Here is an 18904-nt window from a genome sequence, read left to right on the forward strand (position 1 = left end):
GCAGTTAGGATTATTTGTAGATAATCAGAATGTGTGTTTAGAGAAGAGAGCGTTAAGCCACATGGATATAGAATTTGGCTACTGTCCAACTGTAAGGCCTTGGGAATTTATCAGAGAGCCCACTGAGCCACTGTTCCATGGATGAAACACCCACTGAATTCTGATTATGGGTAAGTGAAGAAATCATGGGCGAAAGAAACAAAGAGGAAGTAAGGTTAGACATTGACTGGAAAGACTCTGGGAGGAGGCTGGGAAACTGGTTATGTGGCAGGATGTCAGATTTGAGGGTGGAATAAATTAGAAGAAAATCTTTAGAACTAAGAAAGAAATTAGAAAATACTGGCAAGAGAAGTGATGGACTTGTGACAGGAGAAAAAGGAACAGACTCACACTCAGAGGGAGTGAGCTCTAGTTCTGCCTTCTCAGTATTTTTATTTCTTCTTATAAAAAAAGAAAAATAATGCCTCCTATACCCCTTGAGCACTGGGACATTGATAAGAACCATTAACTCAGGTAAGTAAAGAGATCCAGGTAAATTACTTAGAAGCAAGTGAAGTCTTAATGGGATTTTCATCTAGTAACACTAGGACTCACTTGCTGGCATCATTACCATTTGGAATGAACATTTTTATTAGTCTCTAACAGGTGGAAACATTGCATGCAGTGTCTCCAAATGTGATCACTTCATAAATCATTTGGGAACTGGTTAAAAATCTCTATCAAGTTTAATAATCCTAAAGAAGATGTGGTACACACACACACACACACACACACACACACACACAGGAATATTACCTAGCCATAAAAAGAATGAAATGATGCCATTTGCGGCACCATGGGTGGACCTAGAGATTATCATAGTAAGATAGAGAAAGACAAGTATATGATGTTGCTTATATGTGGAATCTAAAAAAAAAAAGATACAGATTTTATTTATAAACCAGAAATAGGCTCACAGACATAGAAAACAAACTGTAGTTACCAAGGGGGAAAGGTGGCAGAGGGGTAGATTAGAAGTTTTGGTTAATAGATACATATTACTGTATAGAAAATAGTAAAAAAACAAGGACCTATTGTATAGCACAGAGAACTATATTTAATTTCTTATAACAAGCTATAATGGAAAAGAAATTTTAAAAAAGTATGCATATGAATAACTGAATTGTTTTGCTGTACACCTGAAACTAACATTGTAAATCAGTTACACTTCAATAGAAAATAAGAGTCAAAAAAAATGTTTAACAATCCTAGAAACTTCCTTTTCTTAATCTCCATGATATGGCTCTAAAAGTAAATAAACTTAAGTAATAAAGCAATCAGATGACACTCCTGTATGTATAGGGGGCTAGGGCTCAGAGGAAGACTTTATAAGCAATGACAAGGTAAGATTCAGACTCTAACAACTACAGTCTAATAGCAAAGTTTTCAATGAAGTTGTAGTTTGTTACTAGCTGCCTTGTCACTTAAAATATTTTCCCAAAATGCAGCTCTCAGGAGCTGAAATCTTACCTGGAAGCTGTAGTGACTCCCAAGTACCCAAAAGATGCCACGTGCTAGCCGATGATGCTCCTGCAGCTGTGGGCACCGGGGAAGGGAAATGTCAAGTTCTCAAAAACACCGAACTGAAACAAAACAAAACAAAACAAAACAAAAAAACCGAATTAAAACAAACAAAAAATAACAATAACAAAAAGCAGCAATACTTTAAAACAATTTAAGTCACTTTCAAGGATACTGTCCTTCTGTTTGGATGACTTTATGCTTCCGGTCTCCTGTCAATATGCTATTTTCTTTGCCTTAAGCAGAGCTTGCCTGAAACCTTGATCTGTGGTTTCAAGAAAGTACAAAAGCCCTCCTATTGCCCACAGGCCCTTGGTCTTCTAATGATGGTCACTAAAAGAGGCGACACATTCTTCTACTTCACAGTTAACAGTAAGGCTTAAAATCATCTCAGAAGACCTACACAGTGACTAATATTCATTCCAGGATAAAAATGAGGGCTATAAGAGGACAGAGAGAGTGATGGCTGCCTACAGCATGAATGGTGAGGTGGGATGTGGGAACCAGGAGAGAGGTCAAGAAAACTGTACAGAAAGGGAAGTTGAAGGATACCCTTCTGCCACATATCTGCCTAGGGCAAGGCCAGGTGGTAAGCAAGTATTTTTATGAGTCTAGCAAACCTTCCTCCTCGTCCCCTACAGAATAATCTCTAAAAGTTTTCTCTGACACAACAGGCACTTGCCACACAAAGTCCTTGGAAGTTCCTAGCTTTTCTTGCACTGGTATTTTGCAATGTTTCTAAATAATTACTTCTCCTTCTCTTTGCACTGCAGAAAAGGTGTCCATTGTGTGCTTTGATGTGTTACAGAGTGCCTGGAGTCTGCTAATCACCACATGGCCTTTTCAAGTCAGAAAGCTTCCTTCCTCAGGTCTCACGTGCAAATGCTGACAGTCATGTGATGATCCTTTCAATGATCTAAAGTTGAACATCCAGCTGAGCATAAGGGCCTTGGGTAGATTGAGAACTTAGCCATTTGTCCCCTATCAGCATGAGCTATAGGATAAAAGTCCATGTGAACATCATGAGGACATGTTCATACAAGTGTGTGGGGTGGGGAGGGGTTCTTCATCTCCAAACACATCTTCTAAAAGAGTGAAAATCCCTAACATGCCTCAGTCTTGGGCTGCATTAGTGAGCTTGTGCATTCTTAGGGAACCACATGTTCTGTACAGGTTATGAAGAACCCCAGCCACAAGTATGTGCCTGCCTCATGTCCAGATATTTCTGGTAAACTCCACTTGGCCCCCATCTCCCTAAAGACACAGCAGGCAGCTGTAAGTGTGGATCACCAGCTGAACCAGTCAACTCACTGGGTTTGCATGCTCACTCCGACCCTTACCATAGCCAAAAAGAGCATCACTGAGGCTGTGGATGATGGGGTCACACTCTCCCTGGGAATAAACTTGAAGAGTTGTATTGTGTTTGGACTGCCCTGCCCACACTCACACCTATTTTAGAAAGCACATGACTCTGACTCACAGAAAAGAGCAAAGTACCGCAGGATGGCTTTAAAACAGGCTGCACACCCACTCCCTTGGGCAAGATCCTGGAAACACCCAGGTCTCTGTGTGTCGAGGGTGAGGACCCTTTCCTCTCCTGGCAGCTATGAACAGACCCAATGAGTGAGGTCACCAAAATTCAGCAAAAAATAAGCAAGCATTTAAAATTACCTCCTAAGTATACAAGTTGACAACTTGAGCAAGAATGTGGGGACCAAAAAAAAAAAAAGTAAATCATTTATAGCTTGATGTCTCCTATGATATAGTTAGCTATGCCCAGATGCTGTGGGTGGGATGAAGCCTGAAAGAGTCCACATTAACAGGGGTTCTGAGTCCGCCAAGGAGGTGCATGAAGGACCTTTTTAGAGGGGCCAAGGGCTCAAGGCAATGGCATGGAAATGAAGTGCCACACAATCAAGTTCCCTTCCCCCGGCATCTTTCCTTTGCCAAGTTAATTCTCAGAAATTGTTTGGCATCTGGCTCTGAAACCCACTCAGATTTGCTCAGATAAGTTGTGTATTATGTGGGGGCAGCAGGGAGAAGGGACAGTGCTGACTCTAGCTATGAAAAAGTCTTGGGAATTCAGGATGACTAACAAATTAGACCTCACTAGGGGCAGGAACCGGGGCCCCTCTGAAGCCCTCCACAGCCAGAGCTGAGCTCCCTCACTGTAGTTCGGGGGTTACAGGCTCCAATGCCTGGGGAGGGAGGGGGTTCACACACATGAAACAGTGGGTCTAAAGCAGAAAAGTGCTTGTGTCACTTAGGTTCAGGGTCCTGCATGCAGCAAGTGGTCGCCCTGGTGCCTCAGCTTACATTCCACATATTTGTTTCCTTATGTTCCTTAACCATGTTGGTAATTCTATTTATGTCTCCAAGCTCAGAATCTCTACAGAGTAATTTCATTGGTTCCTGGCTTGGTTAGGGGTCATTCCTGGTCCAGTCACATGGTGGGTAGGATGGCCCTTTCCAGAAGTTGTAGGTGAAGAAGTAGGGGTGAGAGGTAAACTGAGTAACTTTTGTTGACATTTCCAGATTTTGTTTCCTCTTTGGATCATGCTCCTGAACTGAGAAGGAAGCAGTTTGTCTAACCTGAACTTTCTGAACCTTCCTCAGTGAAAGGAGTTAGAAATGACCAGAAGCCCTGTGAAGATTTCCCAGCATGCTTAGAGGTGGAATCTAACTCTGACGGGCCTGTGGCTGGCGCCTTCCCCACGAGTTACTTCCCAGTCGGATTTTGAGAACAGATGAATACCAGCCATCACCTGAGCTTTTCCTATGGCCAAGATTGACTCTTTTCTCTTCTTTCTTCACATTTCTAAACTCTACCACTCCTAACTAATAATGTTTGTTTGGAAATAGGTCTATGCCTGATGGCCTTTCCTGTAGGAAGAGTTCTAGAATATTCTCTTCCCCGTAAGAAAAAAGAAACGGGCTGTTGTCAGTTTCCAAGGTGAGCTACTTGTCTTTACGCAGTCCTCACGTTCAGAAATGGTGAAAGGGGCTGGGAGCGCTACATTTTTCTCTGCTGGCTTGGTCTGTTCACATCATTTGTGTTCTGATTCAGCATTTTCCATGCCTCTGTAGACGCCACTCAATCTGTGTGTTGTGAAAGACAACATTTCTCAGTCTTGCAGAGATTTCTTTTCACACATCCCAATTCTGGAAGGTGGCCCCAATGTTCTTTACTGCTCCTTCTGCCCACCCACAGCAGAGCAGAGACCAGCACCCCTGATTTAGGGGCAGGAATCCTGACTGTGGGTCCAGCTCTCCATTTACTCACTGCTCTGAAAATTTGTAAACAGAGGCAATAATGGGACAAAAAAATTAATTAGGCTGGCTCCTTAGGTCTAGAGGGAGGACTTATAAAGCCCCTAGGGAAACTTTTGAATTATTTTACCTTTCTAAGGGAAATCCTAGATCAAGAATCCATCCAGGCCTGCAGAATATCTCTAAGAGTATGTATGTATTTTCTAGTCCCAATCTCTTTTCAACCCCAATACTTGGGAGAACACAAGAAACCCAAACACTCTAGAGTAAGCCCCAAAGCCTTGGTTGTAGTCTGGGAGCCTCTAATCTATAACATTTCAAGAAGCATCATATACTGGGGGTATATTGGTAGTCCCCCTTCTCTTTTTCATTTACTACTGGAAAAAACTTGAAGCTTGGAAGTCTATACCCAAGTAGTCGATATTTAACTACCTGTCAATTATCTTCTCCTGCATCTGATAATAACATAGTAATTTTCCTTTGAAATGCCCCTGGTACCCCACCCCATCCCACTCCCCAGTCTAGTTGTGACTCTGGCTCCAGGCCTGGGTACCAGGTCTGGGCCTGGAAGATCACAGGGGCAGTGATTGGTTCAGAGATGGGCATGCACCCCAAACCAGGCCAGTGAACATCAGCCCTGACATTGTTGAAACTATAGAGAAAAAAAGTGTCTGATACTGGGATTTCTAAACTGGCAGATGGAAACCCTGGTAACCATCTTTTACACCCTGGAGGGAATGCCTGACTATGAATGAAACTAACAGACAAAAGCAGGGCTGAGGGGGAGGTAGCGACAATGTCCTTCATGTATCGTTTAAAGCCCTGGGTCTAACTGTACCTGAAATCACTCACCAAACTTTCCAGTCATATGGACCAATAAATCCCAAGTTTTTTTAAGCCAGTTTAAGTTGGGCATGTATTTCATAACCAAAATAGTTGGGACTAACACACCTGGTTAAGTGACAAATTCCTAGATCCCGTATTTCCCACATATTCCTCCCTTCATCTCTCAGACTTTATCAACACATATTAATCTATGTGAGAATCCATCTCTGAAGCAACCCTGGAACTTGTCACTCCATAGACAGAGTCTTCTTGGTCATTCTACAGCAGTCCTTTCTGGTTCTCGGGGTTGCCAAGCAAGGTTCAGATTTTATTATTGAAGTAGTCAGTCAGCAAGTAAGGTTACTTCCCATAGAAATAACTGTCCTAAAATTGGAACACCAATTGAGCTGCTCTTGTGAGCTTCATAGGGCCTTGAGATCCTTTGGAAACAAATGTCACGTCTTCTGCCATCTGCCTCATGGCACACGGCTGTCTTACTGCCATCATCCTGCTGTGTTCCCATCCTGCTCTTGTAAGCAGAGCTCTGATGCTGCAGGAAAGAGTCAAAATAAACCTTTGTCTTCATTTGAAGTCAGAGTAAATAAGCTCCTGGACATGTGCCAACTCCTGTAGGAGCACATGTGTCCTCATTCATCTGCAAGAAGTAAACAACCTGGTGAAAACTATTTGGAGGCCACTGTGTTCCCAGGACTGTGCGTTCAGGCAGAGCATCAGTTTCTGCCCCAGCACTGGAGGATGGAGTCCCTAGCTAGTTCATCCATTCCTGGGGAGATGCTTTCCTGGGTTCTGGTCTCCCCTGATCCTCTGCATGCATCCTGGGAAGACTAGGTCCCCAAAGAGTCAGTAATATGGCTCATTTATGGGAGGAGGAGAGTGGGAGAAGCAGAGGAGAATGAGGAGTGGGAGTCAAAGAGAAGGGGAGGGAGAGGCAGAGGAGGACAGTGATCGGAGATGGGGGGCAATAATACCTTATTATAACCATTTAAATCAGTACAGACTGAAATCAGACTGCACCTTAAATATTAGTATAATGATACTGAAGAAACTGTAATGAATGAAAACTCTGTGTGCTATTAATTTATAAAATTAGGCTTGGAGGAAATGTGTGCTATTGGAAGTAATTCTTTTGTTAATATAAAGACAGACTGTAGAGAGAAAATTCAGTCTGTACAAAAAATGTATACAATGACAAATTAAAGCCTCTCTCCACACCAACTCCCTGGCCCTCTCTTCCTTCCTTCAGTTAGCAGGGTTTTATTTCCTTCTAGGGGAAGAAAAAAATATATGTTTATATATACATATATAATGTATTATATAATATATAATTTATATAATTATATATTATATATAATATAAATTCACATATATGGTATAATAAATATAAATATATATAATTATATATAATTCATATATATGGTGTAATGAGCTATAATAAATATAGATGATAACATATGTTGTATAATTACATATATACAAGTTATATTTATATGATATAATTTATACAAAAGAGATCAAACTACACATGCCTCTTTGTAAGTTACTCATTTTTAGTGAATTATAGGACCTGGGGCTCTTTCATGGGAACATGGACAGATCTCATTCTTAGAATGGCTGCCTGATATCCCACTGAAGGCTTTGTGTAACTAGTCCCCACCCATGAATGTTCAAGTTGTCTGCAGTGTTTGCTCTTGCAAACAGTACTATTTCTTGGTATGTACCTACAGGGTGAAATCCTGACTGGAATTGCTGAGTCAGTGGCTCTATACAATTTTACTTTTGATTAGTGCTTTATTTATTAACAATAAGCAATCAGTTACCTGTATTAATTAGCATTTCAGCTCTTTGCATCTAATGAAAAACCTAGAGTGATTTTTGGCTTAACCATATGAAGGTTTATTTTCACTTTGTAAAGTAAGTCCAGAGACAGGCAGTTCAGAGTCATCAGAGACCTAGACTCCTTCTTTCTTTCTGTTCTGCCGCACAAGGTGTGTGACTTCCATCCTCAGTGGTCCAGCGTAGCTGCGGCACCTCTACACCTCACAACTGCATTCCAGGCCACAGAAAAAAGAGAGGGAAGAGACGAACACACCTCCTAGATGAATCGGCTCCCAGCAAGCCCCGCATAACATTTCTGCCGACATCTCATTGACCAGAACTAAATCACACGGCACACCTCTTAGTAAAAACGCTGGGAAATATTTGGGCAGCAATGAAATCGGTCAAACAATGAAGGTTCAGCTTCTAAGGAAGAAAAAGAGAAGGGGGCAAGCAGCTTCTCCCACACACTGTTACTCGTCTTGGTAAGTTCCAAAATGCTGCTTCTTTTCAATTTTTAGCAGAAAGAGCTGAATAGATATATTTTAAACAAACAAAAAAGCTCCTCTACAACTCCCACCTTCTGGTGGTTCTGTTTCCTCTCTCTATTAAAGTGGGCACTTGGATGTCTTCACCCTATAGCAATAGGAACATTCACTGATACGAGCGGAGCAGACATGGGGCTCTGAAAAGTTTCTGGCACATGGCACCGGCAGCTGTCACAACCAGGAAAGCCTCAGCTCCGTGTGTAACGAGTCCCCGTGAGCCCATCATCTAACTAACAAAATTCAACTCAGAGACAGTCTTGTTTCAGCTAACTTCTTCACACTCCCACATATATTTTGGAGAAAACTTCAGTCATATGATTTCATCTATAAATACATCAACATTTATCTCTAAAAAACAAAGACTCTTTAAAAAAAAAAAACCACAATGCCATCATGGCATGTAAAAATAACAATTCCTTAATACAGAAAGTCAGTGTTCAACTTTCCAAGTCTTATAAGCTTTTGAACAACTTGCTTGAACAACAAATCCAAATAAGGTCCCTGCATTGCAGTTGGTTGATAGGCTTAAGTCTCTTTAACTTGTAGGTTTCCAGCATAGTTACTGGAGCTCTCTGTCTCTTGTTTTCTTACAATTAAAATAAATTTATTATGGAAAATTTTAAACACATATAAAGGCCTGTAGGCATTTCAAATAGCATCCAGTGGTCCAACTTGTAGTCAAATCTGTTCCGTTTTCTGCATCCTGAACCTCCATCCCCCATCCCAGGCACCCACCTTTGTTTGGGCCATCTCTTCCTGGCCCACCGTGCTGGCTTCCGTCGGGCATCCCAGGCACCCATCCATCCTCCACCTGGCACAGATTTGGCCTTGTAACCCTCTGCTTAAATAGAAAGAGTAAAATAATAAAATCGTTGACAAAGAACTCATGATATTTGTTTTCTTGTCTTATTCAAAAACTTGTCTGTGAAAGCAGTTTCCAAAAGGTGTCCTCCATGCTGTACACCAGAAATTGACAACCTTGTAAACTGACTATACTTCAATAATGTGTATATGTACACAAAAGTGTCCTCCAAAACTGCTGGGTGCTCACCTGGATATATAATATCAGATACTAAGTGGTGCACTGAAGTATTTGGGTGACAGAATCCCCTGCCTCTGGCTCAGGCAGGATGGGTCTGGGCCTGGGTTGCATGCACTCTCTTTGCTAACCTTGGGGTCTCAGGAATGTTCTGAGTCTCATTAAAGCCCAGTTTCCTGGTTAATGTTCTCTATCCTTTTCTGCTGTAGGATAGATATCCCTTTCTTGATTTGGTTTCTGCCTTCTGGATTTTTCCATGCCCATGTGCCTCAGTGTCCCTGCTTTCAGCCTGCCTTGGTTGCTAGTTTTCATCTCTGTTCCTGGATTGCAGCTTGGTTCTCCCCTTCCCAGCTTTGGACCTACCCCCTTTCAAAACTGTCAGTTCCAATAGACTCTACACACCCATTCTGCCAAAACACACACACACACACAACCATCACCACCATCAAAGACATGAGTTCAGATAATTTCTCTTTAATTGGCCACATTATCACCATACCTCCTATTTCCTTCTGTCTTGAAGGAATTAATCGCCTAGTGAGACAGTGAAACAGATCAATGCATGCATGATAGTAACACCCCTCCCCACAACCGGAACATAATAGCAAACGTCCAGCCCAGTGTGGGGATCTGGTATTTATTTAGCTAACAGAGATTCTCTAGGAAGTTGAATAATCAAAATTTACTGTACAATGTATTATGTATAATATGTGTCCAAACGTAAGTTTAGGTTGGTGGCAAAGATGAAATCACACAGTCTCGTTTCAGCAGGCTTATCGAATAAGTTATACTTAATCCTGGGGCAGAATCAGTGCAGTAGCCAAAGAAGGGCAGGATAGCAGGAGGAAGAAAGTTACTTTTCAAGTTTGTTCACTCTCTGCTTTCTTCCCCTCCTCTGATCCCAAATATTCTTGGCTTATCTGTTCAGAATGGTCTCCTAAAATAATTTTCCCCTTAGGAGTCTCTGTCTCTACTCCCTTTAGTGGTGTAAACCAGTATCTTCTCAGTGGCTACCCTCCAGCTGAACTTTCTGGCTTCCAGAAATAGAGCTTGGCTCTCGCTGGCTAATCCTGTGTCCGGTGAACTGTCTCAGCAGGGAGGGCAGGCTGCTGTGACCAGTCTTACATAAGACCCTCCGGTGAGCAGCCCAGAAGAAGCGGGACCACGCCAGGCAGGACCTCCCAGCTGGCCCCATGCTCCCCCTGCGAGGTCAGGCCAGGCGAGCTCTTGGCTGCTCAGGGTGGCTAATTTTATCTCTTGTTATTTTTACTAGCACTCTGGCTGCTACTTTACTAGGGAATCTGAGGGAAGGTATCCCTTTACCTGCTAAATCCAGATCAAGAAAGCAAGTACTCTTGGAAAGAACAAAGGTCTTGAACTGGCCTGAAACCCAGCCCTCCTCAAGCAGTTGGAACAGCACATTTCAAGGGCTGGCTGTGCTGCAGGCCCCACGGATGGTAGTTACTTAGGCACAGAAGGGAGGGACCGTAGTGAGAGAGCCTGGAGCTACTGCCTCCTAACTGTAGTTACAGGATGCCAGAGTAAGTGTCTAGCAGACACTTCTACCTCTCCAGGCGCCTTTACGTGGAGGGAGGAAGGAAGGAGCTGGGAGAACAGCTGAAATGCATGCTTCTCCTCCAGTTCAGACAAAAAAAGGCTTAATTCAAGAGACCCTGGAAATAATAGGAAAACTGACATGTGGGTTCTACTTCTTTATTTTGTAACTGAGCAGGACCCTGTGGGGTCTTCCTAGGACAGACCTTCCCCCCTCTGCTGTAGCTCCTCTCTGAAGTACCCAGATCACAGTATCTCAGGTATATTTCCTGAGTTTTTCAGATGCTTAAAACCACCACCAAAGGGAAGAAATTAACTACTTGATGATGGAGAGCTCATGGCCCCAGACCTGGTGCCTAGGGGTTGATAGTGTGGACCACCCTGTTACCTCCACATCAACCAGTCAGAGAACTGTGTGCAAACTGATCACACACCCTGAGACCCCCTCCCTTACCTGGCCTTTAAATATGCTTTGCTGAAACCCTTCAGGGAGTTCAGAGTTTTCCTGGGCATGAGCCACCCCATTCTCCTTGCTCTGCCCTGCAATAAACCTTTCTCTGCTCAAAACCCCAACATGTTGGTTTGTTCAGCCCCATGGTGCATCGGGCACATGAACTTGCATCAGGCAACAATTCTATCGTCAATTCCCATTTCCACGGAAAATCAGGGGAGGTGACTCTACAGATAACATATGCGCCATATCTGGTGAAGGCAGACAGTGAAAAGTTAGGCGATCTGACAAAACATTTTTCTCAAATCAATCCGCTCAGCACCCCGCTTCAATTCATTTATCCATGTTATCTTTGGTAGGTTATTTTTAAACGCCAAAAAGGAAAAGGTCATTCATACAGACATGTGGTCTCGCTGTCACAGTCCAAGCCAACAGATCTTAACAAAGGAAATGCTGACCACAGACCTCTTCTTCTGCAAGCACAGATGGCAGCTCTGAGAGCAAGATGCTCTACTGGAACCAGCAGCAAGGTCTCATCCCCCTTATTCAATTGTTTTCAGCATGTTTAGTTACCAAGCAGCTTTCAGTGAATGTCTTTACCTGTCCATGATAGAATGGCTCCCCTAATCCATGCACAATATCTGCATGTGTAGGATTAAGGCTTCCTTTTAGACACATTTCAGACACAACTCTTTATAGGGACCTACAGTTCATTGAAAAAAAAAAAAAGACAAACGTGGCTAGAATCAGCGCAGGTACATGTTTAACAACAGGCTCTACAGAGAAACAAACTCTATCTGTAGCGTTTGCCATTTTCTATGCTGTTAGCACTCCTCCCCTGCGCCAAGTCCCTGCTAGGAAGCTAACCTGACTAAATGTGGAGCTGGGAAGAGATGCATAGTGTGAGCATCTCTTGAAGGCAGTGTGAGCCCGTACAAGGTGGCATCAGGACACCACTAGCTGGAACGGTCAACAACAAATCGTTTCTGTCCCTTCTAGGGCATCTTACTTTTCCTAGACCAGGGCAGAACTACTGTTTTTATTTACTTTATCTTTGCCCACCCCCCCAAAAGGAGTAAATCAGGCCCATTTTGGATCACTGTTGTGTCTTGGTCTCTTCACTGCTCAGAACTGACTCAGTTCTTACTTTGGGATTCTGCTCAAGTCCAGGCAGCTTTGGGCTGACATGGTAACAGTCTGTGGACTCAACAGAAGCAGAACAGCACAATGACTGAGAATAGGATTTAGAGTCCTAACAAAGTGGGTTCAAAGTCAATTCTATCATGAAGATAGGCTAGGAGATTTAGGGTCTCCTGACCTCTCCTAACCTCCCTAAACTGGAGTACAATAATATAACAAGCCCACTGGGGAGCTGTGAAGGTTAAGTAAGCAAATGTATGTAGAGCATTTAGCTCAGCTTCTGGACCATGGTGCTCCAAAAACAGTAACTATGATTATCATTATTGCCGTTACTTGGCCTGGTTTCTATCATCGCCCTGTCACTGCCTCACTAGTCTATGGTGGCCCCTCCTGAGAAGTGATCAGGGTGTCATCTTCTTGTGCAGCATGTCAGGAGCCCCTAGACAGGGCTCTCACAAGTCTCTCAAGGAAAGGGAACCTTAGGCTGGGGAATCAGGGTATCGGCCCCTGCAGTCCCACAGCCAGACATTTTCTGTTTAGAATATATAGTGGAACAGAAGAAAAGGACACAGATGAACTTATTTACAAAACAGAGACAGACTCACAGACATAGAAAACAAACATGGTTACTGTGAGGGAAAGGGTGGGAGGGATAAACTGGGATTTTGGAATTTGCAGATACCAACTACAATATATAAAATAGGTAAATAACAAAGTCCTACTGTAGAGCTCAGGAAACTATATTCAGTACCTTGTAATGGCCTATAATGAGAAAGATTATGAAAAGAAGTTTACTACATATGTATGTATGTGTGTGTGTATATATATATATATATATATGTATGTGTGTGTGTGTATATATATAACTGAATCACTATGCTATATACCAGAAATTAACACAACAATGTAAATAAATTATAATTCAATAAAAAAATTAACTAAGAAACAGTACAAGACATTTCCAGCAGTAAGACCACATCATCCATTAAGAGAGGGCATTTGGATGTGGACACGGGTGATTGCAGCTGCTGACTTCCCCAGCTTGAAGCTGGCTGCTGGGTAAGAGCTGTTCCCTGTGCTCACCTGTTCTTCCATCCGGCTCTTTACCTGATCTCACCTCCCCTCCCTCAGCCCAGACTGCCCCCTTTCATCCCTGTGCTTAAATCCCCCAGCCCTGCTTCTTTCCTAGGCCAGGCGCAGGGGCAGAAACCCCATTAAAAGCTGATCACATTTCTCCTTTTACTCCCACATGTATTTTGACCTTACCACAAGCTGCTGAGCAAGGCAGGGCTGATCTTATTACCCTCACATCAGACCTATAAAGAAACAGCATTCCAGAGAGGCAAGTGACTTGGCCAAGGTCAGACAGACAATGTTTGCGGCAGGGCTGGCCCACCCTTGGCTTTAGGTGTCTCTCCACACCTATTCACTACACTAGGATTCTAACCAGAAGCCAGTTTTCCCTATCAAGCCCCAAGCTGGACAGCAGCCCCACTCCAATGCCTGCATCGTCAGGATGATGGATTGTCTTAGCTCTTCCCAGTCTGTGTCTGGACGCACTGTTTCCATACTACCTTTGGCCGAAATGCCTTTCTGAGCTTTACTGGTTCTATGTGATGAGAGCACAGCTGAGGCTCCTGTGCTTCCCTAAATGGACTTGAAGCCTTGTGAGTTATGTAAGGGCTCTAGAATTCTCAGAGGAAAATCTTTCAAACAAACAGTAGTGCTGGAAGGGCCTGAAGATTGACCCAGCCCAGCTTATCATGGCACTTATGAGCAGATCAAGGCAGAGGGACAGCTTGAGGGACATGGACCAAGTTCCCGGTGGCCAGTGGCCAGTGGCCAGTGGGGACCTAGACCCCAGCTCTCCTGACTCCTTGTGTACTGCTCTTTCGCCTTAGACCAAGGCTGTTCCTTGGCCTTCTAACCCTCTCTAAAGACTTGGGATTTTCAGTTGTTTTTTAAGAAGGCTTAAAAAAAAGAAAGAAAGGAAGAAAAAGAGGCAAGGTCATAAACCCAAATGTGGAAAACAAATACAAGCTCTTCCTTTTCCACTGCGAATTCCTGCTGCTTGCTTACTCATTATGCCCAACACAAAGAAGATTAGGAAATGTCAACTAAGCTAAACAACATTTTATACGTAAAGCACGATACCTTTAAACAGTCTGCAGTATTTTTCTTTAAATACATGTGAAATCTAATTCCTAAACAACGAGCTGTCCTTTTTCAAATAAGACAAATGTCTGAAGGAGTGGCATAAACACCATGTTCAGAATGTCTTGGAATTCTTCCTTTGGAATTTTGTTTACAAGCTATGGCAAAGTTTTTGCATGTCCTCAGGAAATTATCCTCTGTCTTGGTGAGATTTGACTCTAAGCAAAGCCACCAAAAAAAGACTCCACTGTGCGTCTTCATCTCTGCACTGTGGTGATTCAGAGGATGCTGACCATTTCTGTGAACCTGAGTATTCTTCCAGCTGTGAAAAGTCAACCCATCTGGGAAAACCTGTTGTGCTTCAGGTGGAGAGAGACTCAGCTATGCTTGCTTTTAGGATCAAGAGGACAAATCAGTCTCCCTTCAAGACCAGATAAGTAGTTCCAGTGAGATACGGTAAGAAGTCCCCTTCCTTCCTCCTCCCAATCTTCTGGACTGTTAGCTGATACCCAAATTTTCTTTTAAAAATTGTTGCATATAGAAAGGTAAGGCTGAGACTTAATAGGGAGAGAGATTATCAAAGTAGGGAAGCCTTTCATTCTGTAATAGGGAAGAACAAATCTGATTCCATACTAGATCTGTTGTTCCTTCAACTCGAACCCTGTGCTCCGTTTCCTTAGTCATAATGGTTCTGCACCTTTTGTGAAAGAATGTTGCCTATAGCCTGAAATGTACAGGACAACCCATTCTCAAGGCTCTGACCTTTAAGGGTATAACAATTTTCCATTCATATAGAGATAAAAAGTTGCACAACAGAGAATAACATGTGTTTTGTCGGAGGTTTACAGGAACATCATGACCTGACCTATGTAAACAGCTGCAAGAGCAAAGGATTCCCGCATCAAGAAGTTTGCAACAACCAACCATACTCCTGAGGATTATAGCTTCCAGTTCAGGTCTTTGTTCCCCGAAATCACCAAAACAACACTCTTGCTAATGATGTTTTAAATTCCTCTAATGTTACCCAGCTTAGGGCTAACCACACATGAGGAACTGAATAATTGGTCTTCAATTATTTCCACCGTTTTATATTCAACTTGTAACTAGAATACACAAGAAGAAACATTCCTCCTGAATCCACTTGCTGATTCTGGAAGGTACCTCAAGCATACCTGAGCTTTCCATCACTGTTATTTTATGTCTCTACAACCCACTGGTGCCTGTCTCTATATTTAATTGACTGACATTTTTAAGTCTTTAGCAACAGCACCACCAAATTTGCCCAGGATGTTTACTATCAGTTACTCATCAAAACACACCTATAGGGCAGAGGGCTATGAACACTGGCATATTCTGGGCCAGGAAACATACTCCTGATGACATAAATGGAATCTGAGGCAGAGCCATGATCAGACTTCTAGATACTCTGGGCTGTACATAAACTTAGACAACAGTAGTGGTTTTCATCACTTTATGGTTGACCCATTATTTAAAGCGTTACTTTCTCTAGAAAGCCTTTCTCAACCACTCCAGTACACAGAGACTCTTTCCTAGAGCACACTTTCCCAACCACCTCCTGAATTCCTAATATTACTGAGTCCAAACTCGTTCTGCTCGCCACATGACAGGCCAATAAATCAGGAGACCAGGTGTTGGGGCAAGGAATAATGACTTTATTTAGAAAGCCAGTAAACCAAGAAGATGGAGGATTAACGTCCTGGAGAACCATCTTACTTAGGTACTAAAAACGGGAGGGGGTGTGGTTGGTTGTTGCAAACTTCTTGATGTGGGAATCCTTTGCTCTTGCAGCTGTTTACATAGGTCAGGTCATGATGTTCCTATAAGCCTCCAACAAGACACATGTTATTCTCTGTTGTGCAACTTTTTATCTCTATATGAATGGAAAATTGTTATACCCTTAAAGGTCAGAGCCTTGAGAATAGGTTGCCCTGTCTATTTCAGGCTGTAGGCAACATTCTTTCACAAAAGGTGCAGAACCAGCAAGACTAAGCACAGGATACAGAGCAGAGCGTTAGAGCCGAAGGAACAGATCTAATAGGGAGTCTGGTCTGTTCTTCCCTATTACACTACCACACATTTTATTTGTATGTTATGTTGGCCTTTATCATATCCTCTTTACATGATCAGTCATTTCCAGTGGACCACATTACTTTCCCTCTGAAATATTGTATTCTTAGGGAAACTCTTGTTTATAGTCCTCTAACACTCCTAGCACCATGCTTATTCTAAGACGGGGCTGAGAATTCAGTGCCTGTGACCACCACTAGCCAGGATGGCTGCTAACTGAGGGCAATAAACTGCTATGAAAGCAAACCAGGATGTGCTCCTCAGCTTGACTCAAAAAAGACACGTGGATAACCCCTCCCAGGAACTGCCTCCCTGGTGGTCTCCTCTGACCCAAGCAGATAACAGCCACTGCCTCCCTATAGCCCTGGAAGAAGTCTTGCTGGGAAGATACCATCTGTGAACTGCCCTCTTCATCTCTCAAGTTCATGCAGAAAAGGCTCATGGGCTAACCTTGAAATGAGTAGCCACAGAATGTCAGATTGCCCTGGGGAACTGGGCAGCAAAGACAGAGCTGAGCGACAGCCTGCCTCCTGGGTTCAAACCAACAAACCCAAGATTAAACCACCTGTCTACCCAGCAAGTTTCCCATTTAATCTAATCATACAAAGATAACCAAAAACACATTTACTTAAAAAACAACAACAATAAAAAAGGTAAAAAAAAAAGGTTAACAGAACATTTGGGAAATGAAGAAAAGAATTAAAAGTTACAAAATTATCTATTATCTCACTGATAGATATCATTAACATGTTGGTATATTTCTTTCTAGTCTTTTTTTTTCTATGTGAAAAGATTTTTCTCATGTAACTAAAACCATAGTTTTGTAACCTGATTTTTTTCACTTAGCAATAACATTTCACTTAATGTTTTTCATGCTATTGAAAATTATGAGAGCAGGATGGTAATGGCTTTATAATATTTCCTATCACAGAGGTACTCTGATAGTATAGCCCCGTTCCTATTACTATTCTGTTCACATGTCAAGTTAATGTTACTAGGGGGTGCAACTGAGAAACCTGCCCCAAATCATTTCATTGAAGTCTTTTTTAGGAAACAGACAAATAGACCCTCTTCCTATTGGAGAAAATAACCATAATTTCTCCTGACAAACCTACATTTCTCAACTATATACCAAAGGCCAGTGTAGCTGACGCTGTTGATGCCCCATCCCATAGCTCCCTTGATCTATTCACCTGTAGGATGGTGGACTCATTCCTTTCCCCCTGACATCTTCTCATCTAAAACCTTTCTCCTTCTCGATCTGGAGGTTTTTTCCAGGATTCAAAGCCCCTGGGGTGATCCTCAACCAATAAGGGCAGAGCTGATGGATACATACCCCCGACTTCCTTGACCCTCCCTGGGAAAGTTCTGAGGCTCATTCTACTCACTTACCTGAAGGTCCCAGTAGGACTAAGCCTCACTTGCCTGCAATGGTAACCCACTTATCACGGGCTTTCCTCCCCTGTTTTGTTAGTCCCATTCCTTCAGAGATGCTTTCTGGGATCCACTTCCAAATAACTGGCTAACCTCAGCCTTGTCTCTAGGTCTGCTTGGGGGAAACCAAACAAAACTAGTTATCTAAAAGCTTGTCTCAAAAAAAGAGTATAGAGGTGGGATACCAATGTCACAACTGGCCAATAAACTACCGCTACTAATCATTCACTCTTGTGGAAAATACAAGAGTTTGCATCACTAGCAAATATCGTCTGAAACCTCCTTCCTTTCTGAGCCATCTTGACGCCCCTTCCACCCTCTTTGAAATGTCTCTCCATGGTTTTGAATATAAACAGAACACCAATCCCCGTTTCTTCAGTGGCCACTCTTTAGAATACACACATTGTTTGCCTTTAGGGCTATTAGCCACCTTCTGTGGTTGTTCTGCAAAGAATACGTACATACAGTAATTTGAAATGTCAGTAGATTTGAACAGACCAAAGTGCCTGCTAAATCTAACCAATAGTTTAATAGTCTTTGTGTATACAGCTGTGGCTTGATCTAAACCTGCAGCCGCCGTCAAGTACCACATAAATAATTTACCGCGGAGTGCTTGAGGCCAATTCATGACGCAATAAATGTTTTAAATAAATTAGAAACCAAAGAGTCTTTGAAAACTTTGACATTCCTCTTTCTACACAAAATAGTGCACACCTTTCACACATTTCTAGAACATTCTCTACTAGGAAGTGATTAAAGAGTCTATGGCTCATCCTTGCCCCCCTTCTTTGGACCCTCATTTCCCACACTAGTAAACCTTTTTCTTCTTCACTTCTTGCTTTTATGCTATTGAACATTTAGAGACAGATTAAAATCTTTTGAGGCTAAATTATGATACATCTCTCGTTCCCTACTGACACATAATTTAAAAGCATCACAATTCTAAATCACAGAGTGACTGGTAGAAAGACAACGAAGTTCTCATGTTTCCTACTATGAATATTT

The 18904-nt window shown here is 42.5% G+C and overlaps 1 protein-coding gene across 3 annotated transcripts in view; it reads right to left on the reverse strand.

Annotated features, from left to right (window-relative positions):
• CCDC112 (coiled-coil domain containing 112) overlaps positions 1-18904 on the reverse strand; it is a 231899-nt gene that overhangs the window by 107885 nt on the left and 105110 nt on the right. For 2 of the 3 annotated variants that reach the window (XM_074360489.1, XM_074360492.1), the window contains exons 3-4: positions 8775-8877; positions 1510-1622 (exon numbers count right to left, since the gene is read on the reverse strand). The gene's annotated coding sequence lies outside the window, so the exon portion shown is untranslated. Of the gene's footprint in view, positions 1-1509; positions 1623-8774; positions 8881-18904 lie in introns of all 3 variants that reach the window. The other variant, XM_074360490.1, reaches the window with a different exon arrangement.

This window comes from Camelus bactrianus, chromosome 3 (assembly GCF_048773025.1).
Source record: "Camelus bactrianus isolate YW-2024 breed Bactrian camel chromosome 3, ASM4877302v1, whole genome shotgun sequence".
NCBI classification, from domain to species: domain Eukaryota; kingdom Metazoa; phylum Chordata; class Mammalia; order Artiodactyla; family Camelidae; genus Camelus; species Camelus bactrianus.